Source organism: Gadus chalcogrammus, chromosome 11, assembly GCF_026213295.1.
Source record: "Gadus chalcogrammus isolate NIFS_2021 chromosome 11, NIFS_Gcha_1.0, whole genome shotgun sequence".
Taxonomy (NCBI): Eukaryota; Metazoa; Chordata; class Actinopteri; order Gadiformes; family Gadidae; genus Gadus; species Gadus chalcogrammus.
Window position 1 is genome coordinate 26295619 of NC_079422.1, and position 27453 is coordinate 26323071.

Consider the following 27453-nt stretch of genomic DNA (forward strand, 5'->3'; position numbering starts at 1 on the left):
TGGACTCAGAGGTCGGAACTGCAGCCATGTGTTTGGCTGAAAACGAGGGAGGCATCTGATTGGCTACAGAGAGTTCCTTGTTGAAAAAAATGCATTTGTGAATCTAGCGACGTCAGGAGAGTCTCAAAAATCCACACATAAATGCAGACAGTTTCACACACAAATGCAAACAAGCTCACAAATGAAAAGCGTCTTGTAAATTCAAGTTTAACAGTTTGTACATAAATGTAACAACATCCAAATACATTTTTGATGAAAATTGCAAATCTTTTTTAAATTAATATATTTATGGATTTATATTACCTTTATTTAAAACAAGACATATTTGTGTGTGGATCAGAAATATGTTTGTGAAACTTATTTTTGTTTATGGATTTATTTTACATTTATACATGCCGATATCCATTTGTGTGTGCATTGAAATGTATTTGTGAGAAGAGAGTAATTTATGTATAAATCACAAAATACATTTGTGAATCCTTCTCTGTGCATTCATTAATAATGAGACTGTTCTGACTCCATAAAATAAAGTTAAAAAAAATGATTAGTATCAAGTTTTAATGAAGTTTCGACAGGTTAAAGGACTGTCGTTTGGAGTAGATTGGTGCCAATATTTGGGGAAAGGAATGCATGATTAATTCAAATTAAGTTAGCTTGAATCAACTTTGCCTCAGTGGTGTGGTTTGAGCACTAAAACGAATCTGCTCGTTCCGTTACTTCACAGGTCAAGGAGGAGAAAGTGATTCTGTGAGTATCAAAACTGAACCATGAAGAAGAAACTGCGAACTGTAAGTCCTTATATTTCCTCTTTATGCTGGGGCATTGTTTTGGCCTCCTCGTTGGCTGAGGTGGAAAGGTGAATGATTTAAATAATGTTTTTTGTTGGTACGTGGGCTAATTACCTGTTTAGTTTGAACATGTGTCAATGCTGTTAGAAGGGGTGTAGTATAGGTTCCAAGTGAATTGTGAGAATAGTAACCTAGGGTTTCTCAGAGTGCAGCCAAAACATACTCCAAGGTTTTGTCTAGATTTTCTTTCGACATGCTTCGCCACTACTTCCTGAACTTTGCATCACGTCACATGAGTTACCGTACTGATGGGGTTCAGATTGAGTGATCAGAGATGCATGCTAGGGTTCTGCGCTGTCTGAAGCCTCCAGCTCTGTAGACTTGCCCCCTTCAGGTGAAGGCATGTGTCTAAGAGGTGGTTGTGAAGTCATTTACATGAACTGGGATGTCATTCAAGATGGTGACAGGCTCTCACCTAAAGGAGAAACGCCCGGGGATGAGAGGTGAGGGCTCTTCCTCAACGACTAGAACAGCACCTCGGTCCTTCGCTAGAGAACCATGGAGCACATTTGAACGTTGCCCACCATACATGTTGAAGCCGTAGCTACGGTTTCTCTACCTCTGCAGGAGTACTCCGCTGGAGTAGAGCACAGCTGCAGTCACGAAAAGGGTCCTTGGTGGGATCTTACCGCCATAGGTTCTGATTTAAGAGGACCGAACTTCCAGGACCAGCTGGCCTCCTCCCTTACTCTGCAGTTCAGCCTGAGAAAGGCTTGCATCTGAGCCAGCAGAGGGCTCATCGGCCTGCTGTTCATATGGGATGAGGAGAATCCTACTGTAAAGACCTACCAACCAATCCCTGCTTTGTTCAAGGTCTGGTCCGTTCATGACCTACCTACCAACTACTGGGACGTCCGATACCTACCAACTACTGGGACGTCCGATACCTACCAACTACTGGGACGTCCGATACCTACCAACTACTGGGACGTCCGATACCTACCAACTACTGGGACGTCCGATACCTACCAACTACTGGGACGTCCGATACCTACCAGCTACTGGGACGTCTGAAACCTACCAGCTACTGGGACGTCCGATACCTACCAACTACTGGGACGTCCGATACCTACCAGCTACTGGGACGTCTGAAACCTACCAGCTACTGGGACGTCTGAAACCTACCAGCTACTGGGACGTCTGAAACCTACCAGCTACTGGGACGTCTGAAACCTACCAGCTACTGGGATGTCTGAAACCTACCAGCTACTGGGATGTCTGAAACCTACCAGCTACTGGGATGTCTGAAACCTACCAGCTACTGGGATGTCTGAAACCTACCAGCTACTGGGATGTCTGAAACCTACCAGCTACTGGGATGTCTGAAACCTACCAGCTACTGGGATGTCTGAAACCTACCAGCTACTGGGATGTCTGAAACCTACCAGCTACTGGGATGTCTGAAACCTACCAGCTACTGGGATGTCCGAAACCTACCAGCTACTGGGATGTCCGATACCTACCATCCCACCACTGGGGTGACCTAATCAGATTACCTTCTCACCACTTCCATCAAATCCCGTCCCTGTTCTCAGGCTCATCAAAGCGGAAGAGTTTGAGTCTGAAGGAAAACAACTGGACTGCCTGTGGCTCTTCAGGTGGGCATGGCGAGGGTTCTACCTTGCCTGGTTGTTCATGTGGTCAGGGTTCTGCCTGGCCTGGTTCTTCATGTGGTCAGGGTTCTACCTTGCCTGGTTGTTCATGTGGTCAGGGTTCTACCTGGCCTGGTTGTTCATGCGGTCAGGGTTCTACCTGGCCTGGTTGTTCATGCGGTCAGGGTTCTACCTGGCCTGGTTGTTCATGCGGTCAGGGTTCTACCTGGCCTGGTTGTTCATGCGGTCAGGGTTCTACCTGGCCTGGTTCTTCATGTGGTCAGGGTTCTGCCTGGTTGTTCATGTGGTCAGGGTTCTACCTGGCCTGGTTCTTCATGTGGTCAGGGTTCTGCCTGGCCTGGTTGTTCATGTGGTCAGGGTTCTACCTGGCCTGGTTCTTCATGTGGTCAGGGTTCTACCTGGCCTGGTTGTTCATGTGGTCAGGGTTCTACCTGGCCTGGTTCTTCATGTGGTCAGGGTTCTGCCTGGCCTGGTTGTTCATGCGGTCAGGGTTCTACCTGGCCTGGTTGTTCATGTGGTCAGGGTTCTGCCTGGCCTGGTTGTTCATGTGGTCAGGGTTCTACCTGGCCTGGTTGTTCATGTGGTCAGGGTTCTACCTGGCCTGGTTCTTCATGTGGTCAGGGTTCTACCTGGCCTGGTTCTTCATGTGGTCAGGGTTCTACCTGGCCTGGTTCTTCATGTGGTCAGGGTTCTGCCTGGCCTGGTTGTTCATGTGGTCAGGGTTCTACCTGGCCTGGTTGTTCATGTGGTCAGGGTTCTACCTGGCCTGGTTGTTCATGTGGTCAGGGTTCTACCTGGCCTGGTTGTTCATGTGGTCAGGGTTCTACCTGGCCTGGTTGTTCATGTGGTCAGGGTTCTGCCTGGCCTGGTTGTTCATGTGGTCAGGGTTCTGCCTGGCCTGGTTGTTCATGTGGTCAGGGTTCTGCCTGGCCTGGTTCTTCATGTGGTCAGGGTTCTGCCTGGCCTGGTTCTTCATGTGGTCAGGGTTCTGCCTGGCCTGGTTGTTCACAAAAGACGGCGACGTGGCTGCCCTTTCTAGCCCCGACATGATGGTTGGCTGGCAGGCCCTGTGGGTTGTATCTTCTGGACTCCTGTGCTGGGATGCAAGTTTTTCTTGGGCTGAATTGCAATGCATTTGTCGATGCTAGCTGGACCTGGGAGTTGGGTCCCCCTTTGAATCAGAAACCATCTTGGTAACATCCCAACTAGGGTTCTCTTCATGCTGTAACCAAGCTCTTCTTCAGCTGAGGAGGAAAAGAAATCCTCGCTGGGGCTTCAAGATCTATGAAGAGGAATATTGAAATGTGTGCAATGGTTCCCTCCCGTAGGCGCTGTGGTGTATTCTAGTCGCTGAGAAAGAGCCCTCGCATCCTACCCATGGCGTCTCTCCTTGGGGAGTCCCTGTCACAGTCTTGACGGATGTTCCAGGTCATGTAACTGATGCAACAGCCCTTTTGAACACTGTTTCTCCGGAGGGGGGCACGTCTACAGAACAGTAGACTTCAGACAGCACAGTATCCTAACATGCATCTCTGGCCACTCGGACCACACCCGGATCAATATGACAATGCTCATGCGATGTGAAGCGAGGAAGTAGCCAAAAGACAGATTAGATAGCTTTTTTTGTACAATTGGTAGATAATTAGTTAAATGGGGTAACTGAAATGTTTAGTCAAAATGTTTTGTACATAAACCAACAGCAACAAACTACCAGATCGCCTCAAGGTAAGTCTGTTGGCTGTATTTTGCAATGAGACGACCACAAGATCTTCATCGTCGTTCAGCTCAAGGTGAGGTGCTGGTTACGTTACTTAGGGATGGTTCGTACTGGAACGTTACGATTCCAGTATGACGGGGCTTGGGGTTTCTGTAGAGGTTGGTAGTTAGTTTTGTGCAGTCTGTGAAGCTCTAATGCTGCAGTACTGTGTGGTGGAGGATAACTGGCAGTACGAACAGGATTGGCAATTGCATTACGTGATCCACACCTTATTATGGCGTCTGGCAGTACGATCAGGATTGGCAATTGCGTTATGTCATCCACACCTTATTATGGCGTCTGGCAGTATGATCAATATTGGCATTTGCGTAAACCTCATAACTAATGAGCGTACCCAATTAAGGTAATCTGGCAGTGCCCCATTTCTATAGGTAATCATCTGCGATTATTGGTAAATCCTTATGCACTAGAAATTAGGAAGGGCACTCTTAAAATATATATATTTTTAATTATCCCACAAAACACCGCAAACTACTTTGATAACTGCGCTCTACAATCAACTCTCGATTTTCTGCGCATACATTTATCGGGTCGCGTAAAAGATGGAGACGACGGCATTTACCTACTACGGCTTTTTATTTCTTCAACAACCCAGCAGCTGAATGTGGCCAAGTATCATTTTACTATCTAAATTACTATTGATATTGCTAGTGTTCTAAATATCTGGGCTGTGATTTGCTCAATATAGTTTCTGCTAGACTTCAGAAACAAAAGGAAGGGTTAAATGTAAGTGTGCTTATTCACGTATTATCAAATGGTATAGCTGTTTAGAAAAGTAAAGGCAGTGATGTAAAGCGCGTCGTGGTGTTTTTAAATGGATGAATGTTGTGCTAACAGACGGGGGGAGACTCCAGGCCTTGCAGTCCTGATCCTGTATGACGCAGAAGATGTCAATCCAACCGCACATGTGAGTGTTTGATATTGAAGCTTTCACATTGATTCCCACAGTATTTACCAATCTTTTATAACATTATGATCTTCTCAGTGATCTCTGCAGCGTGGTCGGTGGGAGGAGATGTGGCCGAGCTGTTGAACCAGGCTCTATCGGTGTAAGTGGCTTTCGATCAATGTTGATTTTTGCGTTAAAAGGATGAATATTGGATGTTAATGTGCTCTATTATGATGGTTCAGTACCTTGATTTAGTGTTTGGGAGTCCGCTTCCTGAAGACGTCCAACCTGTGTCTAGTTTATTGCTTCTCTTTCTGAAAAATGTACTCATCGCTTTGGTTAAAAGCATCTGCTAAATGCCCTCAATGTAAATGTAGTTGATTAATATAGCTAATTTACAGCAGTTTAGAAATGGCACGTCGTCTCCCAAGGTTTAGTTAAATATTGTACAACACAGCTGGTTGGACCTGAGGCTGGGGACTAGAGGGTAACCCCACTACCTGGACCAGTAATGGGGCAGCAGGGTGGACCAGGGTACCATCTCCAAGCCGCTCTGAAACTAATTGTTGGGGCTGATTATTTTTTAGTATCTTTCTCAGATTTTCATTCTGACAGTAGTAGTTTATACATTTCTCAACGAGTCAACTTGTAAGCTTGAAGTTAGATATTTTTTCCCCTTTACAAATGCAAGGGTGTGCAGGTTTGACCTCCCCGGCTTTGTTTGATTATCACTCTCACTGCTACTGAACGGTTTCTGTACTAAAATCGGTTACTTCAGCCGTCATCTAATATGGCAGATTTAGAGAAAACCGTCCATGGCTTAATGGAGCCATCTGTGAAGTTTTATTGAGACTCTAACCCCTCAATGTGAAGGCTAGAGTCTACGCTACTGGTACAAGAATTCTACAAGTTTTATCGTTTGTTTTAAATATTGAGTTTCAGCTGAGGCAGAAGACTGTTTGAATAATGTTAACAGTCAAATTTCAAATGTGTGCTGTTGAATTCACAGAATGTTCTACCATCCTCCTGCATAACACATTTTCAAGTGTGTGCATGGTTCTTATTTATTTTTTTAACTTGCAGTGTCTTCTATTCCTGTACTTTGGTTCAGAATGGTTTAAAAGAGGCGTCCAGAGAATAATCCCACCCACTGCTCAACTACCACCCCTGTTTGTTACAGACCCGATGGCCTTGGCTGATGGAGGAACTGCATCTGGAGGACGGCCATGAATCTACCTGCCAACAGGTGGTACTGGTTTGCACTGGTTTGCATGAACTGAACATGGTGGACATGAGGCAAATTCCCTGCTTTTTGCTCCAGACCAGGACTCTGTGAGGGGTGGTGATGGAGCCGTGCTGAGGACCCGCTGGTGAAGGACGTCCCTCGTGGGGGGGCAAGGACAGCCGACCCTGAGGTGATTATACCTTACACTGCCACCTCAATGTGAAGGAGTAGGCTGCTAGACTAGCCACTCCACCAGCCCTACATCGGTCTCTTCAGCCATCGTTTTGATCAGAATGATTTTGAGAAAAAAGTCGCTGGGTTTAGGGAGCTGTGAGTGAACAGGATTTATTCACTCACAATTTTGCTCTCCATGTGAGGCTGCAGCGTCTGATTTCTCACAATGATTCCCACAGTATTTACCCATCTTTTATAACATTATGATCTTCTCATTGATCTCTGCAGTGTGGTCGGTGGGAGGAGATGTGGCCGAGCTGTTGAACCAGGCTCTATCGGTGTAAGTGGCTTTCGATCAATGTTGATTTTTGTGTTAAAAGGATGTATATTGGATGTTAATGTGCTCTATTATGATGGTTCAGTACCTTGATTTAGTGTTTGGGAGTCCGCTTCCTGAAGACGTCCAACCTGTGTCTAGTTTATTGCTTCTCTTTCTGAAAAATGTACTCATCGCTTTGGTTAAAAGCATCTGCTAAATGCCCTCAATGTAAATGTAGTTGATTAATATAGCTAATTTACAGCAGTTTAGAAATGGCACGTCGTCTCCCAAGGTTTAGTTAAATATTGTACAACACAGCTGGTTGGACCTGAGGCTGGGGACTAGAGGGTAACCCCACTACCTGGACCAGTAATGGGGCAGCAGGGTGGACCAGGGTACCATCTCCAAGCCGCTCTGAAACTAATTGTTGGGGCTGATTATTTTTTAGTATCTTTCTCAGATTTTCATTCTGACAGTAGTAGTTTATACATTTCTCAACGAGTCAACTTGTAAGCTTGAAGTTAGATATTTTTTCCCCTTTACAAATGCAAGGGTGTGCAGGTTTGACCTCCCCGGCTTTGTTACCAGATTTTGGACCCAACTACTGCCGTTTGATGTTAGGTCAGGACGCGTTGGTGGAGGAGTGCTGATGGACGAGAGCCGATGGAGCCATGGTGGACGAGAGCCGACGGCGCCATGGTGGACGAGAGCCGACGGCGCCATGGTGGACGAGAGCCGATGGAGGAGCCGTGGTGGAGGTCCTGCCTTAAGAATGATGTCGGGGTGAATGCAGCCAGTCTCTAGTTTGATTATCACTCTCACTGCTACTGAACGGTTTCTGTACTAAAATCGGTTACTTCAGCCGTCATCTAATATGGCAGATTTAGAGAAAACCGTCCTTGGCTTAATGGAGCCATCTGTGAAGTTTTATTGAGACTCTAACCCCTCAATGTGAAGGCTAGAGTCTACGCTACTGGTACAAGAATTCTACAAGTTTTATCGTTTGTTTTAAATATTGAGTTTCAGCTGAGGCAGAAGACTGTTTGAATAATGTTAACAGTCAAATTTCAAATGTGTGCTGTTGAATTCACAGAATGTTCTACCATCCTCCTGCATAACACATTTTCAAGTGTGTGCATGGTTCTTATTTATTTTTTTAACTTGCAGTGTCTTCTATTCCTGTACTTTGGTTCAGAATGGTTTAAAAGAGGCGTCCAGAGAATAATCCCACCCACTGCTCAACTACCACCCCTGTTTGTTACAGACCCGATGGCCTTGGCTGATGGAGGAACTGCATCTGGAGGACGACCATGAATCTACCTGCCAACAGGTGGTACTGGTTTGCACTGGTTTGCATGAACTGAACATGGTGGACATGAGGCAAATTCCCTGCTTTTTGCTCCAGACCAGGACTCTGTGAGGGGTGGTGATGGAGCCGTGCTGAGGACCCGCTGGTGAAGGACGTCCCTCGGTGGGGGGGCAAGGACAGCCGACCCTGAGGTGATTATACCTTACACTGCCACCTCAATGTGAAGGAGTAGGCTGCTAGACTAGCCACTCCACCAGCCCTACATCGGTCTCTTCAGCCATCGTTTTGATCAGAATGATTTTGAGAAAAAAGTCGCTGGGTTTAGGGAGCTGTGAGTGAACAGGATTTATTCACACACAATTTTGCTCTCCATGTGAGGCTGCAGCGTCTGATTTCTCACATGAGTTCTGAAAGTTGTTATTCTGTAAAGGGGAAGTATTATACCACCAGGTGTGAGTGTGATTAGCCTAACAAGCGGTTTTGAAAATCTGCCCCATATGACATCACTAGTGGGCGTGTCCACCTAGATCTGTGCTGTAAAGATCATTCTACCAGCCTACTCAGTGGACCGAAGTAAACGTTGCTCATCTATCCAGCACAGATCTAGGTGTACACGCCCAGTAGTGATGTAATATGTGTCAGATTTTGGAAACGGCTTGTAAGGCTAATCACACTCACACCTGGTGGTATAATGTCCCCTTTTAAAATTAAGAAAAACTGTCTACTGAGGTGTGAGAATGTTTTTTTTTTTCATATCCTGATTGTATCGCTGACCCACCAGGATCCGCTCGGATGTACGATCGCTACGATGCGACTGCAGAGGTCTCTGGAAGGTAAAGGACAGCTGTGGGTCATCATTGTGTTCAGTCATGTGACGATCAGAACTAAGTGATTCAATTATTTATGGAACTGAACAGCATTTTCATCAACTAGAATATTTCAGTGTTCTGACTTAAAAGATTACAAACTATAGCTGCTTTGCATTTGCTTTAGTTTCTATGCAAGTTGGAAAGAATAAAACGAATCATATTTAATGCCCTCATTAACACTCCAGCCAGGGCTTTGGTTTAAACCGGGCGTCACAAGAATCCCCCCCCCCCCCCCCCCCAAATTGCTCATCTACCACCACTGTTTACACAGACCAGGAGTCCTTGGCTGAGGAGAGCTGATGGAGGAGCCGTGCACCTGGAGAACCATGAGTCTGCCTGCCAACAAGTAGTACTGGTATGTTTGCATGAACTGAACATGACTTGTACTGGGAAACAACAGTTTACTACCAGACATTATAGCAAACTACCACTGATGTCGGACCATCAAACTACCACTTTGATTGTGCCCAGACATTGAGGCCAAACGGCCCCGTTTGTCCCCAAACAGGGATAGGGAGGTGATGGAGGACCTGCCTGGTGAAGGACGTCAGGGTGGGGCGAGTGACACCCGACTCCAAGGGGATATCCACTGAGGAGAGCTGAGGGAGCCATGCATCTGGAAGGTGAGTCTGTTGCTGATGGAACTCTAAACGGGGTAGGATGGGGTGTTGGGCTCTCCATCAAATGGTGCTGGGTTCCACCCCTGAGTTCTCAGACTACATGGCATGGCGAACTTCTGAATTCACCAAGACTCTTTGGCTCGGACGGTCTGCCAGATAACTGAATCGTTGTGTCCTTTTGTATTCATATCATCCGTCTTTGTAAGGTGCAGTTGAAATGCTGTGTCCAGTCTGGGACAGACAGACCTGAGCTGCGTCAAGCCTGTATCTCTGACCAGCTGGAGTCCCTTAGGTCAGTATCCCACTGCTGAAGATGACATGGATATCGTCTTCATTGACTACAGGTGTAATAACCTTTTGATAACGTGACACTACCTAGACAGTCAACTGAACAATATGCTGTTTTCCTCTGTCCACATTTCAGTGATCAACAACCGCCACTCATCGCTGGCCTGTGGATTCATCTCCTTCACACTCACACATCAGGACTTTGGCCTGTGGATTCATCTCCTCCACACTCACACAACAGGACTCTGGCCTGTGGATTCATCTCCTCCACACTCGCGCAACGTGACCTTCTCACCATCTGTTGCACGTTTGGATGCACCTAGCGTGATCCATCGAGGGTTCCTTCCTCCCCACGGTGGGAGGGTTCCTTGTCCTTCAAGGCGTCGGGGTTCAGTGTTAGGGACAGAGTTAGGGACAGATGGCTGCGCTGGATTCACGATACACGCTTTGTGATCAAAATGGGTTCGGACATCGGACAAATCGCTTCCCAAAATGTTTCAATGTGCAAACGATTTTATAAAATGTATACTTGTGGTGTTTATATAAAATCGTATACAACAAATTCTACCTGGTTGTGTGGCTTTTTCTGCATGTTGTGCATTATGTGATGTTTAATACTGACCATAATGAGATAACCTATACACATCTACGCTACCCTCGACCCCTACCCTCACCTTGACCCCCGACCTCTACCCTCACCTTGACCCCCCCCCCTCTACCCTCACCTTGACCCCCCCCCCTCTACCCTCACCTTGACCCCCCCCCCTCTACCCTCACCTTGACCCCCCCTCTACCCTCACCTTGACCCCCCCCCCTCTACCCTCACCTTGACCCCCCCCCCTCTACCCTCACCTTGACCCCCCCCCTCTACCCTCACCTTGACCCCCCCTCTACCCTCACCTTGACCCCCCCCTCTACCCTCACCTTGACCCCCCCCACCTCTACCCTCACCTTGACCCCCCCCACCTCTACCCTCACCTTGACCCCCCCCCCCTCTACCCTCACCTTGACCCCCCCCCCCTCTACCCTCACCTTGACCCCCCCCCTCTACCCTCACCTTGACCCCCCCCCCCTCTACCCTTACCTTGACCCCCCCCCTCTACCCTCACCTTGACCCCCCCCCCTCTACCCTCACCTTGACCCCCCCCCCCCTCTACCCTCACCTTGACCCCCCCCCCTCTACCCTCACCTTGACCCCCCCCCCCCCCCTCTGCCCTCACCTTGACCCCCCCCCCCCCTCTGCCCTCACCTTGACCCCCCCCCCCCTACCCTCACCTTGACCCCCCCCCCCCCTCTATCCTCACCTTGACCCCCCCCCCCCTCTACGGGACTCTCTAAATCGACGCCACTTCGACCTGGGCGGGACTTTACGTCCTACGTCACTCGCTATGGGTTTGCATGTGTGCGCGTAGCCGTTTGTCTCAGGGATCTGTGCAGTGTGCACGAACTCCCTTGCACTACAGATTACGAGCGTCAGTGCAAGGGAGATTTTATACATACATAAAATGTATACTTGTGGTGTTTATATAAAATCGTATACAACAAATTCTACCTGGTTGTGTGGCTTTTTCTGCATGTTGTGCATTATGTGATGTTTAATACTGACCATAATGAGATAACCTATACACATCTACGCTACCCTCGACCCCTACCCTCACCTTGACCCCCGACCTCTACCCTCACCTTGACCCCCCCCTCTACCCTCACCTTGACCCCCCCCCTCTACCCTCACCTTGACCCCCCCCCCTCTACCCTCACCTTGACCCCCCCCCTCTACCCTCACCTTGACCCCCCCCCCTCTACCCTCACCTTGACCCCCCCCCCTCTACCCTCACCTTGACCCCCCCCCCCCTCTACCCTCACCTTGACCCCCCCCCTCTACCCTCACCTTGGTTGTGTGGCTTTTTCTGCATGTTGTGCATTATGTGATGTTTAATACTGACCATAATGAGATAACCTATACACATCTACGCTACCCTCGACCCCTACCCTCACCTTGACCCCCCCCCCTCTACCCTCACCTTGACCCCCCCCTCTACCCTCACCTTGACCCCCCCCCTCTACCCTCACCTTGACCCCCCCCCCCCTCTACCCTCACCTTGACCCCCCCCCCCCTCTACCCTCACCTTGACCCCCCCCCCCCCTCTACCCTCACCTTGACCCCCCCCCCCCCCCTACCCTCACCTTGACCCCCCCCCCCTCTGCCCTCACCTTGACCCCCCCCCCCTCTGCCCTCACCTTGACCCCCCCCCCCCTATCCTCACCTTGACCCCCCCCCCCCTCTATCCTCACCTTGACCCCCCCCCCCTCTACGGGACTCTCTAAATCGACGCCACTTCGACCTGGGCGGGACTTTACGTCCTACGTCACTCGCTATGGGTTTGCATGTGTGCGCGTAGCCGTTTGTCTCAGGGATCTGTGCAGTGTGCACGAACTCCCTTGCACTACAGATTACGAGCGTCAGTGCAAGGGAGATTTTATACATACATAAAATGTATACTTGTGGTGTTTATATAAAATCGTATACAACAAATTCTACCTGGTTGTGTGGCTTTTTCTGCATGTTGTGCATTATGTGATGTTTAATACTGACCATAATGAGATAACCTATACACATCTACGCTACCCTCGACCCCTACCCTCACCTTGACCCCCGACCTCTACCCTCACCTTGACCCCCCCCCTCTACCCTCACCTTGACCCCCCCCCCTCTACCCTCACCTTGACCCCCCCCCCTCTACCCTCACCTTGACCCCCCCCCTCTACCCTCACCTTGACCCCCCCCCCCCTCTACCCTCACCTTGACCCCCCCCCCCTCTACCCTCACCTTGACCCCCCCCCCTCTACCCTCACCTTGACCCCCCCCTCTACCCTCACCTTGACCCCCCCTCTACCCTCACCTTGACCCCCCCCTCTACCCTCACCTTGACCCCCCCACCTCTACCCTCACCTTGACCCCCCCCACCTCTACCCTCACCTTGACCCCCCCCCCCCTCTACCCTCACCTTGACCCCCCCCCCTCTACCCTCACCTTGACCCCCCCCCTCTACCCTCACCTTGACCCCCCCCCCTCTACCCTTACCTTGACCCCCCCCCCTCTACCCTCACCTTGACCCCCCCCCCTCTACCCTCACCTTGACCCCCCCCCCCCCTCTACCCTCACCTTGACCCCCCCCCCCCTCTACCCTCACCTTGACCCCCCCCCCTCTACCCTCACCTTGACCCCCCCCTCTACCCTCACCTTGACCCCCCCCCTCTACCCTCACCTTGACCCCCCCCCCCCTCTACCCTCACCTTGACCCCCCCCCTCTACCCTCACCTTGACCCCCCCCCCCCCTCTACCCTCACCTTGACCCCCCCCCCCCCTACCCTCACCTTGACCCCCCCCCCCCCTCTGCCCTCACCTTGACCCCCCCCCCCCCCTCTGCCCTCACCTTGACCCCCCCCCCCTCTACGGGACTCTCTAAATCGACGCCACTTCGACCTGGGCGGGACTTTACGTCCTACGTCACTCGCTATGGGTTTGCATGTGTGCGCGTAGCCGTTTGTCTCAGGGATCTGTGCAGTGTGCACGAACTCCCTTGCACTACAGATTACGAGCGTCAGTGTCGTACGCGATGGAGGGTGGGTGACATTCCTACAGTCTGTGATGATAGGCTATATTTCTACAAATGACTTACTATTACTAGCGATTAACATGACGAAACAACACGAACTAAGCTAACATTAGACTATAGCCATACCAGATAACGCCATACCAGCTAACCCTAACTATTTCTATTAAACTCTGAACCATTTTGCAACAGGCAACTGTGTGTTGGTGCGTCTTGCTTCCCACGTCTGCGTCTGCGTCTGCATCTTTCCCACTCCTGGCTAATAGTTTCAGCTTTTGTACTGTATCAGAAATGATCACCCTGTACCACACTGCTGACTTGTTGATGTTTTGTGAGCACTCACGCATTTCTCTAGGTATCTTAAGTTTCCTACTGGAGTCATCAAAACTTTGGACTTTGTTATTGTAAGAAATATTGTGTTGCAAAAACACTTTGCGTCTTACTGCTTTTGTACTGTATATCAGAAATGATCACCCTGTACCACACTGCTGACTTGTTGATGTTTTGTGAGCACTCACGCATTTCTCTGGGTATCTTAAGTTTCCTACTGGAGTCATCAAAACTTTGGAATTTGTTATTGTGAAATATTGTGTTGCAAAAACACTTTGTGTCTTACCCTTAGCGTTACCCTAACCTTAACCCCAGTAACATTTCTTCATCATAAACTACAAGTTACGCAAAATGGCATAGAAAAATCAAGTCGAATATGAAAGAAAAACGCTAGCTTCATTAAGGAATCGAACCCCTTATCCCCGCGTTAATGAGTTGTTCTCTGACCACTAACCCATCAGGTCTTAGTACATGCGATTCAAGAGTTAACCACTTGACAATCTTTAAACTTCGGTTGCCTAGAAATTGTAAAGACAGAGATGTGTGTACATAGTGCGAGTATCCGTCACTCGCGATGTGTGTGCAGTCCAAAATGAAAGAAAAAACCTTGCATCACTAGGGAATCGAACCCCCAATCATCAGTTGGTCGTTGGTAACTGTAAACAAAGAGATCGCATTTTGTTTAACTGCTAACTAACAAACGGGTTTATGCGTTCACTGAACAAAGATTATGGAAATAAAAGACCACTTTTCCATCAGAAAAATCATCAGAACCGTTATTACCAACCCATAGACACTAAGCCAAAACCTTTCTCACATGCACACCCATCGCAAGCCAAAACCTTTCTCACATGCACACCCATCGCGAGTGACGGCTATGCGCACACATGCACACCCATAGCGAGTGACGTAGGACGTAAAGTCCCGCCCAGGTCGAAGTGGCGTCGATTTAGGGAGTCCCGTCCCGGTGGCGGGGGTCCACGTCGGTGGCCACGATGTCCGGATTGTTCAGCCCACGCAATCCAACGCAAAATAAACGATTAACATCTGTCACGGTGGGGGCGCTTTATGAGGAGAGGCGGGGGAGACGCAGCTGAAATCAATTAAGAACTAGTGACCTCCAGAAGAACGTGATTGGTTGTGAGCGAGAACCTCGAGACGAGAGACGGCAAAGGCCTGCGTATTGGTTAGAGCAGGGGTCTTCAATTAAAATTGAACAAGGTCCAGTTACTAAAAATTCCTTCCAAGAAAGGTCCGAACCTACCACGTCCTAATAGCCCTCTTTTGTCAAATACAATCAACACGGCATATTACCTTATAATTTCAGATGTATTTATTTTCAATTTCCAAATAGCTTACTTTTAACCATGAAAAACTAGTAAGACAAAGTAACGCATATTAACATTTCAAGTAAACAAAACAGGTAGCCTACATTAGGCCTGCAATTCAAGTAAATATAAAAAAGTGCATAAGGCCTGCATGTGAAGTAAGCAGAAAAGGAACACTAGGCCTACACTTCAAATAAACACAAAGTGCATTAGGCCTACATTTCAAGTAAGCAAAACAGGTACACCAGACCTACATTTCAAATAAACACAAAAAGAGCATTAGGCCTTCATTTCAAGTAAGCAAAACAGTGTCTCAAGTGGTGTTAGACCCAACAGGTCCTCACAGATCTCTTTCTTGTCTTGATGAAACAATCGCACACAAACCAAAAGCTGGGCATTATCCGTTACATCTGAAGACCCATCAATGGCTACCCGTACGTCCACACCAGGAGCGACCAAAGCGTCAAAGACGCTTTGGTCGCTCACAAAGTTTCGCTGCGAATATTACTGTTCGCTTTGGTCGCTCAAGTCGCTCATGACGTACAATTCAATTATGCAGACGCATTTAAAGGAGCCATCTGCTTTTAGTACAGACAGCCATATCAAAGAGTGAACTCCCATACACTTTGGCCATATTGCCGAGACGGTTTTGCTTGTTGGATAAAGTGCTTCGACAACAGTGATTCCCCCCAATATAAAAAAACTCCTAAAATGTAGGCTAATTACAACCGAGAACAAAAAACCCTGCGTGCTGTAGTAGGCTAGTTAAAATATGTTTCACTGATCTGCATCTGCACTCATTCGTCGCACTCAAAACAAATAGACATTGGCGCACATGGCTAATTTGCATACGCGCACAGGACTGGTTGGCTCCGCAAGGCAAATAATGGAACATATCTATCTATCAACGCGTGTCTATTTTTAATGTGATGTATTGTGTGTATGTCCAGTCAGACTTGTTCTGTGTGGTCTTGTAGGCTACTGTCCTGTGTGGGCCGAACCACCTAAATGGATTCCCGACGATTTGTGTCGTTTGGTATTAATAAAGACTTGACTAGGCTATCTATCTATCTAGACTATTTAATTAAGAATTATTCACCTCAGGCTCCGTGAATAGTGGGGAATAGAGGGATAAAAGACAAGAGATATATTGTCATTTATCCCTCGTCTTGTCGATTAATTTGTTTATGTGACGATTTCAAAAACTTTTTGGGTTTTGTTTAAAGCATGCTACACGCGATTGGTTGGTTAGATTGGTGGCATGCAAAGCAAATGAAAATGATTCCTGTTTAAATACGAACATTCTAGATGTATAAATACTCCCGCTTATCATCACTTGGTATCCAAACCACTATGGCGTTTCGATCTCTGAACTGAAAAAGGGTTGGGTCGTACAACACCGGTTGCCCAGTTACAGCCGCGATTAATACTTCAGCCGACATTTTGTTCAGTGAGTGAATAAAGGTAGGTAGGAACCAAAGTGCCTGCCGGTGTTCCCTGGGATCCACGAAAGCGAAGAGCGTCTACATTCCGATTGGCTGTCAGATTTGGCCGCTGAAGCGCGTCATAGTCATTTGCATAAAGTTAAAAAGTTTTCAACTTTTTTTTGACGCTCTGGTCGCTCAACTTTGGCCGCTGGTAGCGTTGGTCGCTTTGGTCGCTCTTGCCCATAGAAAGTGAATGACTTCCGGCGATTTGGACTCTCAATTCGCTTCTGGTGTGGACGTACAGGGATGGGGCACTCTGAACAGCCGCATGAAGCTGTGACAGTGCGTCATCTGATAACATTTCGGATTTTCTGGTTGTCGTTGCAGCTCACATTGGGATTTGCTTTATTTTTTCACATAATTCATTCCTTTGTTTACCTTCAATACTTGAAATGAAGGCCTAATGCTCTTTTTGTGTTTATTTGAAATGTATGTCTGGTGTACCTGTTTTGCTTACTTGAAATGTAGGCCTAATGCACTTTGTGTTTATTTGAAGTGTAGGCCTAGTGTTCCTTTTCTGCTTACTTCACATCTAGGCCTTATGCACTTTTTTATATTTACTTGAATTGCAGGCCTAATGTACCTGTTTTGTTTTCTTGAAATGTTAATATGCGTTACTTTGTCTTACTAGTTTTTCATGGTTAAAAGTAAGCTATTTGGAAATTGAAAATAAATACATCTGAAATTATAAGGTAATATGCCGTGTTGATTGTATTTGACAAAAGAGGGCTATTAGGGCGTGGTAGGTTCGGACCTTTCTTGGAAGGAATTTTTAGTAGCTGGACCTTGTTCAATTTTAATTGAAGACCCCTGCTCTAACCAATACGCAGGCCTTTGCCGTCTCTCGTCTCGAGCTTCTCGCTCACAACCAATCACGTTCTTCTAGTCACTAGTTCTTAATTGATTTCAGCTGCGTCTCCCCCGCCTCTCCTCATAAAGCGCCCCCACCGTGACGGATGTTAATCGTTTATTTTGCGTTGGATTGCGTGGGCTGAACAATCCGGACATCGTGGCCACCGACGTGGACCCCCCGCCACCGGGACCCACGCAGTAAGTAACGCGGGGTACTTCCTTCATGAGCACTGCAAATGTTACACTCTCCCCATCTCCTCCTGTCGTCTGTTCTCGCCCCTCTATTGTACATGTTTTACCGCTGGAGGTTAATGTGGATTTGCTGATGGAAGTGGTAGTTTGTGTTGAGTGGTTTATCTATGGGATCGACTGACTAACTAACGCTGCGGACTGCTACAGCACCGACCTCCACACTGGGAAGTGTCCTCTGCTCACTGTGGAAGCAGCATGGAAGAACTGCAGCAACTCTGATGGAAACGAGGACCTCCACGCTGTTGAACACAAACTGTTCTAGGCCTACTACAAACCGAGGCGGTCCCACTCGGTTAAAGATCTCGTGGTCAATGCGGCAGACCGCTGGACCTGGACGTCACCTTCTGCAGATCTTTCACTGCCCTCAGGAATCCACGGTTAACTTGAAACATGTCCGACTCCACATGTCTGCAAAATCCAGGATGGAAACTTGTGGAAGGAAGAAAGGGGTCTGTTTTTGCTCAACCCATAACCCCACTGAGCCCTTCTGTGGAAACCTGTCTGACTGACCCTACTGACTGGGGGCCTGATGTGTGTTTGGTTGGTCTGGTAGAAGGTTTGCTGCTTGTGATCTGCAAGGTGGTCCTGGGTTAGATGCGGTGTCTGACTTGCACACCACTCTACCAATTCTATTCTTCTTTACTACTTTTCTACTTTCAATACACTTGCTGCTGCTGCTGCTGTTGACCGCTGGTGGTGCAATGTGGTTTTTATTCGCGTATGTTCTGTGGACTTTGCATTTGTATTTTAATGAACATGTTTACTGCCTGTTAGAGCTCGGATTGGCAAACCTAAACTCCTTCACTGGCAAAATGTAGATGCAAATTAAATGCCAAAATTAACATTTCAATATTCGTTTTGCGTATTTCACCAATAGCTTCGGAACTAGACGGACCTCGTATATAATTTGCTCTTCAAAGATGCGGTCAGGCGCCCCTCCGTTATCTAACGTTTTCTGCCCGGTACGAAATAGACCGACCAAAAGCAACCCTTTAGGCTATCTAATGTGAGGTTGGATATACGCAACAGGTGTTTCAACAACAAAGATGGAAGTTAGTGAACTAAAGACTGTATATGCTCACTAAAAGAACGAACAACTACTACTCAAAGATTTTGAGGAATATGTATTTCTGCATCACCCGTTCCAATGCTATGATTAGTCGAGGCCTATCCAATAGCATAGCATCGACCCATTTTAGATCGCGCCCTTTAGACACGCCCCTTGGAAATTGAACAACGCACTTCAACGCAGAGGATCCAGAAGGATTTCACAACGAGTCCATTGGAAGATATCGAGGAACATGAACATCACCAATTAAGGAGAGTAACGTTTCCACTTGCTATAGGAATTTAGTGAAGCACTAAATAGTTAATGATAAAATGTGGTCACCATTTATTGAATTTTTGAGTAAGACTTGCTTTACTAATATAACCGCGTTAAAACTGCTTTCATTTACTTTTCTTGTGTAGTTTCCCACAATTCATTAAATGTTTTATAGAAGTAAAAAAGTAATCAATAGAACTATACACATTTGTACAACAATTAATCATTATACAGGATTTGAACATTTTCTATTCAAGCTCATGCTTCATAATATTTCCAAGGATTGCAGAGTACCAAATGATTTATGAACAGTTGTTTTTGTTCAGGAGCGGATTGTACACCCAGAGGCTTCAACAGAGCGGGTCTGGAGCTGGGAGCTGCAGGTGGATGTTGGCCAGGAGCCGTTCAGTCCTACAGGAACAGACGGGTGAGCCGTGGAACTGCACATCCTATAAACTCCTCCTTGGCGTGGTCAAACGGTTCAGAATAAAACTGGAATTCAGTCATTTGTTGTGATTGGCTTGTTAGCCAAGCGTTCTCAGCCACTAGAACTATTGTCCTTATGAAGATTAGATGTGTGGCTGGGTTTGGGAGTTTATAGGAAATGATACTTCTCAAGAACGCACAGAATGGGAGAAGATAAGCTATTGACATCTGAGTGAGCGAGGAGAAAAATCTCCAGTGTTTAAATGGATTTTGTCTTGTTTCAGTAGAGGTGATGGAGGCGGTCGTCTGGAGGTGCTCGTCTGGAGGTCCGTGGCGGTCGTCTGGAGGTGCTCGCCGTGAGGTCCATGGCGGTCGTCTGGAGGCGCTCGCTGCAGGTGGAGGGAAGGCCGGGAGCCGTGCAGCCCAAGGGATGCAGAACGGTGAGACACGGAACTGCACAGCTGCACATTTTTTCTAGGCTTGGTGAATTGTTTAGAATTAAAACTTTGACATGCAGCCACAGCAACTCTGAGGTGTTCTGAAAAATGTCAGATGCATTCTCAGCCACTAGGACCAGCTCCAGGATGTAGGCTAGGTGTGTGTGGCTGGCTGTTGGGTTAAATAATACCTCACTCAAGGCTGCACAGTAGGGCACCAGTGAGATCTGTGGGAGCTAAAGCAGAGGAGGAGTTGATTATCTGCATCATGTACGGGGAGAAATGTGCAGTGTGCAAATGGAACGTGTCATTCGCCTTTCAGAAGGACTGAGGCGGAGTTCCTGGAGGCAGAGGCCAGCCTGGAGGCGGCGGTGGCCTGGAGGTCCTGGAGGCGTCCAACCTGGAAGGGGTGGCATGGAGGGCCAGGTGGCGGCTCCTCATCCAGTAAAGTTAAACTCATCTTCAGTGCATCCATGATGAAAGGGGAGAAATGTTCCAGTGTGCAACTGGAACTTCTGTCTCACATTTCAGAAGGGCCTGGAGGCGGCCAACCTGGAAGGCCTGGAGACGGCGAGGTCCTGGAGGCAACGGCGGGCCTGGAGGTGGAGGCCAACCTGGAGGTCCTGGAGTCGGTGGGCCTGGATGCGGCGGTTGGGTCCAACCTGGAGGGCCTGGAGGCGGTGGTTGGGACCAACCTGGAGGTCCCGGCGGTGGCGTCCACCTGGCGGCGGTCAGCCTGGAGGGCCCGGCGGCGGCGGTCAGCCTGGAGGGCCCGGCGGCGGCGGTCAGCCTGGAGGGCCCGGCGGCGGCGGCGTCCTGGAGGGCCCGGCGGCGGCGGCGTCCTGGAGGGCCCGGCGGCGGCGTCCTGGAGGGCCCGGCGGCGGCGGCGGCAGCGGCGTCCTGGAGGGCCCGGCAGCGGCAGCGGCGGCGTCCTGGAGGGCCCGGCGGCGGCGGCGTCCTGGAGGGCCCGGCGACGGCGGCGGCGGCGTCCTGGAGGGCCCGGCGGCGGCGGCGTCCTGGAGGGCCTGGCGGCGGCGGCGGCGTCCTGGAGGGCCCGGCAGCGGCGGCGTCCTGGAGGGCCCGGCGGCGGCGGCGGCGGCGGCGGCGTCCTGGAGGGCCCGGCGACGGCGGCGGCGGCGTCCTGGAGGGCCCGGCGGCGGCGGCGTCCTGGAGGGCCCGGCGGCGGCGGCGTCCTGGAGGGCCCGGCGGCGGCGGCGGCGTCCTGGAGGGCCCGGCAGCGGCGGCGGCGTCCTGGAGGGCCCGGCGGCGGCGGCGTCCTGGAGGGCCCGGCGGCGGCGGCTCCTCCTCCAGTAAAGCTAAACTCTTCTCCATTGCATCATGAACGGGGAAGAATGTCCGGGGTGCAAATAGAACGTGTGTCACATTTCAGAAGAAATGAGGCGAGGTTGCGGAGGTCCAGGCGGTCGGCCCGGTGGAGGTCCTGGTGGTTGGCCCGGTGGAGGTCCTGGAGGAGACGGTCCCGGCGGTGGAGGACAGCTGGGGGATCCGGCTCGTGTTTAGACCAACCAGCTCCTCATCCATGGAAGGTAAGCTCTTCCTCAGGTCAATCTGATCAACGAGAAAATCAAAGAGCGCAGCCATGAACTGTGGTATCGCCATGTGGGGACTAAACTCTAATGTTTAACTCCAGTAACAGCAGTGTTTCTCCCAGCACTGTATGGTTAAGGCCGTCTTAACAGTAGGGCCCCGCCTTGACTACCAATGTAGAAAAATTATATATAAAAAATAATTATGCAATAACAAAGTGCAAAACTCGTAGGGAAAGAAAACATACTTTCCTCAAGTACAAAAAATATAGATAAATAATTCGTTGGTAATACTGTATACTGTTCAAAACAATAGTCGTGCCATAAAGCATTTTGAATGCAATTGAAAAGGCGGTTGTATGTATTATTGCAAACTGAAACCCTCACCGAAGACCCCCCCCCCCCACCTTGGCTAAGACATTGTCTGGGGGAAACACTGAACCGGGTTGTATCACTTAGTAGTGAGTACACTAGGGTAGCTGGGTCCTCTCCAAATGGTAACTGAGTGTTTGCTCCAGCAGGATTGAAGGAGTCACTGGGGATGAAGATCACTGCTCAGGGGCTGACGACCACTCATCTTTCCGGAGAAGGTACATAAATCTACAGCTGATGTGATTAAAGTTCTGCAGTTCAGATCCGCTGATAAATGGTCCCATACCGTATCCACAGCGTCCTCAAGGTGCAGGCGGTCAAACCTCCACCTCTTTGAAGAGACCAAGCAGCTTGATGACTGACTGGTTCCTTATACTCAAGACCTCGTCCCGGAGCAGAGGACGGACCTAAGGCCCGCAGCGCAGCCGACTAGAGACTCCATGTGGAACCGGTAAGATACTGGATTGACCATCTTGAAGACATTTTCATTTATTCAACAAGGTTAGTCCTTGAACAAGAGCCAATGGCTGAAGGGGCTCAAACGCATTCTTTTGACTCGCTCCTCTACTATTCCTGTAATCAAGCTGGATGGCTATTTTGCTCCTTCTACTGACAAAATCAAGTCTGCCACCTGGTGGCGGATGAGGGCGTAGCAACTCGGGGTACATTGGAAACATGATAAGAAGAGCCTGTTTTTGATTGGATCGTACACCTAAATGTTTTCACATCAAAATATCGGCGAACCCCATGTTGGACAATGCTTGTTTTCATCCTTTCTATGTTTAGCTTTGATTTATCCTTACCTTTTCTTGTGACCCTTTCCCCTCAGGTTCAATTAAGTTGACCTCTCCCTCAGGCGACTTTAAGGGAGACCAGATGTGCGGCAGCTGGGTGTCGCGGTGCAGAGACCCAACGCTGGTAAATATTTACTTCCTCCTTGAACAGACCTAACGCGTCAAACGGCAATTATATAATCCCTCCTGATCTTTATAAAGGTCTGAAGACAAGTCTTTTCTGTGAACATCTCCACTGACTAGTGTGCTCTTAATTAAATTAAAGTTAATTAAATGCAGTAACTCCAATGCACCTGGAGGCTCGTATTGAATTTTTTTGAAACCTGGTTCTCCAGCACTAGGACTGTTTTTTCGCTAATTTAAGTCTATGAAATCAAATGCTGATTGAGACCAGATGGGGCTGTTCCTGCATTTATAGACGTTTGATTGCCCTTGACACTGATTCTACTTTTTGCATCAATTTACTTCACAGTACTGAACTACACCAGTGTGTCCTACTCCCATAAACCCTGAGGATCCCTGGATGGCTACACCAGCACATTTATCCACACCCAACATTAACACACAGTGCACACTCTATAGAGCTTGTAAGTCCGCCCCTTGCGGCGGGACCTCGTGAGATCGTAAGATATGACTGGGTTTCAATGGAGAGAAAGTAATTATTTTCTCCATTTTATGTTGCACCACATTTTGGGGGAAGAATGTTTGAATCAATCTTTGTCATTGATTTCTGTACTCCATATCTGTAATCCCAGCTGTTGTATTTTAACACGGTAGCTGGCAACCCTCTTTATAGGGAGCGACTAGAGGGACGAGGCTGGAACCAAACCTGAGCCTGGATCTTAACCTTCTTTCTAAACTTAATGCCGCAAATAAAGTGAGGCCTAAAGTAACTTGACTCTCTTACCTAAACGTGCTTGCCTAAACTCGCTTGTCTAAACTCGCTTGCATAAAACCTAAACTCGCTTGCATAAAACCTGAACTTGCTTGGCGTTTCAGCAGCGTCCCGGGAGCGGCGTGCCGCGCCGCGGCGCTATCTTTCCGTCCAATTCTATTTTTGCCGCGAGCCGCTGCTAAACCGCGTCAATTTCGACAGAGCAGGTCGAGCCGGGAAGGAAGTGAAAAGTAAAAGCCATAGAGCATCCGGTCAATTTTCTAAATAAAACACAATACTCAGCTCATGTAACTTCACATCAACATTATTACGTCATGACCGGTGGGTCTCAGAGGGTCGGCAACATTGACGATGAGAGACTCATTGTCGAAATTCAGCAACATGAAGTCATTTATGTACCAAATCATCCTTTTTATAAGGAAAATGTCAGAAAGGACAAAGCGTGGCATTTAATTGCAATAGTTTTGGGAGTGGAAGGTGAGTACATTAGGTTTAGGATTATCGCGTGATCTCGTGTGAATACTGGCTGGCTGGCTGGCTCGCAAGGCAGCGCTACGCTGCCGTTACGCGCCCGGTAGGAATGGACACAGGGCAGAGGACGCAGCCGTTCCGCGGCGCAGCCGTTCCGCAGCGCGTACGCGTCCGGTGGGATCCCGGTGTAATACCTGAACTCGCTTGCCTAAACTCGCTTGCCTAAACTCGCTTGCCTAAACTCACTTGCATAAAACCTAAACTTGCTTAGCTTGACTCGCTTGCCTGCACTCGCTTGGCTAAACTCGCTTGCATAAAACCTAAACTCGCTTGCATAAAACCTAAACTCGCTTAGCTTGACTCGCTTGCCTGTACTCGCTTGGCTAAACTCGCTTGCCTAATACCTGAAGTCGCTTGCCTAAAACCTAAACTTGCTTGTCCAAACATGTTACACAAAGTTAACCATCCATAATCTTTAACCCAAACCAGACTTGTCCCTGGGTCGCTCCACTTTAATTTAGAAGTTTCTTCTTTTACCTCATCTGCGTTTTGAGTTTCATTCTTTGAGGGCTTGAAGTGCTTTGGAGGATATTTGAACCTTTGTTTGCCGCATCAATAAACATGTTTTATCTTTACCCATTTTGTTTTGGATTGCATTTCTATGTGTAATCCGGCCAAATGTTCAGTGTCCTTACATGTAATGTCTATGGTCTGACGATAATCTGACCTCTTCATGAAGCAGAATGTGTGTGAATGTTGTCCCGTGAGCTCCAGGCTCTCTGTGGGCCTGTCAACGTCTCTTTAGCAAAAGGTTGGAGAGTGATTTTCATGTGTTCCTGAGTATTTCAGACCTGTGGTGTTTCACATGAGACCTTAATGGGAACTTTTCTTTTTCTGCCTGCATACGTAATGCCTACATTAGTAGGGTGATCACTGTTGATCCAAATATTGATCATTAACCACCTCATTCTTTGGGATTACAAATCATTTAATTTATGAGCATATTTGCAAATGCCTCCAAATATCAGATTGTGTAAATACGAATGAAATGTAACCTGCTTGATTTAAAGAAAATAAAACATCCAAATATTATAAACCTGTTTTGTGTTGCTCTCTTACCATGTGGAAATGAGCAGATAGATATGTTTAGCTCTGATTTGCTGCCTCCTTTTGGTGTGGTGCTGGGATTTGTTTAATATACTATTATCATTTCCAGGATAAGTTAATAACCTAGTATAGCCTACCCGGAGAAGAAGGGGTATGATGGCCAGGGCAGGCTGTTTCGGTGTAAGTGAAATCCGCGAGCTGCTTATCATGTGAGAGAAGGTTATGTAGTCACATTAAAAAATACCTTGAAAGATGGTAGGCCTACGATCTACGAGAGACGCAGAGGAACTTTCCTTATGAGGCTTTTGTCGGGATAAAAAACAAGTGCTCAGCAAAATGAACAATAAATTGAAGTTTTTGCACTTGTAAATAGTTAGTTTCGTTTGTAGCCTTTACTCGGACGTGAGCTCATTCTTGCATGCGGGTGTCCGGCTTGGCAGTGTAAAAAGGCCTATACATCATCCTGCCCAACAATATGGGCAGGATCTAGACCAAGCTCTCCTAATCGGGTCAGCTATAGCCGGGTTTCAATGCCCAGAATCTGAGTTTGAATGCTACTGAATTAATGGAATGTTGCATTTTTTGTTTTACATCATAGATTCTAAATTGCGCGCCAATCAATGAAACCTTATGCGGAATCAGGTAGTCGGCTCTTTGCTGCACATTAAGATAAATGTAGTTGTCACACAAGCTATTTTTGTAATTATTTCAGGGGGGAAAATGACTTAATGACTGAAAAAATGTAGTAGTGCGTTCAGGATAAGGACTAATGTAGCATATGTCAGCCTAGGCCTAATCAATTGTGTTTTAATATCTTTAGCATTCATATTATTGCAGTCTAGTCTTTTCTTAGGCTATTCTGTTGATGGCCCTGATGGGGAGATATTTTAACGCTTTTTAACCCCATTTTCCTGCATCATTCCTGCGTCACCCCCTCCTACGGAGCCCATTTCAGCACCGTGTCGGTAGACGGTTACAATCCTACGAACGTCGTGAGTGCAGTAAACGCGCGTTCGAAGCGCTCCAAAGAAATTTACGATGGCTTGCAAGATAGATAGATAGATTTTGGCTCTTATTATGAATATTCATGACATGCAAACATCTCGCCTCTGCTAGGCTAACAGCACTGTCCGTAACACACGCACGCACAAACACAGGACAGGAACGCACGGCCACGGTGGAGAGGTCATCTCTCTTATGACGTCACAATGAGCTGCATGACGTTGGAATTTTTTTCTAAGAATCTTTAACGTTTGCATGTCTACTGTTGCACACATATTGAAAAAAGCTTCTGAACAAAAGACATCGCTCGACGATTTCCGTCTTATTAATAAGCTTATTCTGTCTGTGTTGTTTCTGCAAGGAACGAACGGAAAACAAAGGTATGTTACGGTCACTTAACGAAAAAAATCAAATGATTTACTAGGGAACGGGCTGTTCAATAGGATTCATTTGTTGAGTTAATAGGCTCTGTCTTATGTGTGCGATCGTTTATCTGACGCATCGTTTCATAACGCGGCCCTCAAGTCGGCCGCGCCAGTCACCATAATGCAAAATTGCATTATGTCAGCACTTTGAAGTGGGCTATAGACCGAATTTCACATAAGTTCAGGCACTGACTGATATGACCATACTAACTGTTGTACCGACTACTTGTACACAAGGAACCATTAGATTTTACTGTATAGATCTAGAGAAAATGTCATTTGAAAAACGTACACATGCATATTCTCGCCTTTGCAAAATTGCATTATGTCAGCAAGTGGGCTATAGACCGAATTTCACATAAGTTCAGGCACTGACTGATATGACATACTAACTGTTATACCGACTACTTGTACACAAGGAACCATTCGATTTTACTGTATAGATTTAGAGAAAATGTCACTGACTGATATGACCATACTAACTGTTGTACTGACTACTTGTACACAAAGAACCATGTGATTTTACTGTATAGATTTAGAGAAAATGTCATTTGAAAAACGTACACATGCATATTCTCGCCTTTGCAAATTGCATTATGTCAGCAATTTGAAGTGGGCTATAGACCGAATGTCCCATAAGTTCAGGCACTGACTGATATCACCATCATACTAACTGTTGTACTGACTACTTGACCACAAGGAACCATTGAATTTTACTGTATAGATTTTGAGAAAATGTCATTTGAAAAACGTACACATGCATATTCTGCTGGCCAATGGAGTCGAAGGTCCGCACTGGCGGCCAACTTGCCACAGTCAGCTGCTCACCCATAACACTGTGTTGACTTGGTAGTGGTAC

The 27453-nt window shown here is 47.8% G+C and overlaps 2 long non-coding RNA genes across 8 annotated transcripts; both read left to right on the forward strand.

Annotated features, from left to right (window-relative positions):
* The first annotated feature begins 3313 nt into the window (after nt 1–3313).
* Nucleotides 3314–10484, forward strand: LOC130391554 (uncharacterized). 7 transcript variants are annotated; one of them, XR_008896920.1, is made up of 12 exons: nt 3314–5145; nt 5224–5287; nt 6308–6542; nt 6815–6866; nt 7467–7628; nt 8110–8175; nt 8251–8345; nt 8936–8987; nt 9295–9378; nt 9532–9646; nt 9850–9935; nt 10068–10484. It is a non-coding gene; the product is annotated as an uncharacterized LOC130391554 (long non-coding RNA). The 7 variants fall into 7 exon arrangements; XR_008896921.1 differs by having other exon boundaries at nt 7467–7603; XR_008896919.1 differs by having other exon boundaries at nt 6308–6373; nt 6449–6542; nt 8110–8345.
* An 11007-nt stretch (nt 10485–21491) lies between these two features.
* Nucleotides 21492–25260, forward strand: LOC130391558 (uncharacterized). The gene is made up of 5 exons (XR_008896924.1): nt 21492–21528; nt 22050–22118; nt 22214–22351; nt 22730–22818; nt 23167–25260. It is a non-coding gene; the product is annotated as an uncharacterized LOC130391558 (long non-coding RNA).
* Nucleotides 25261–27453: the final 2193 nt, after the last annotated feature.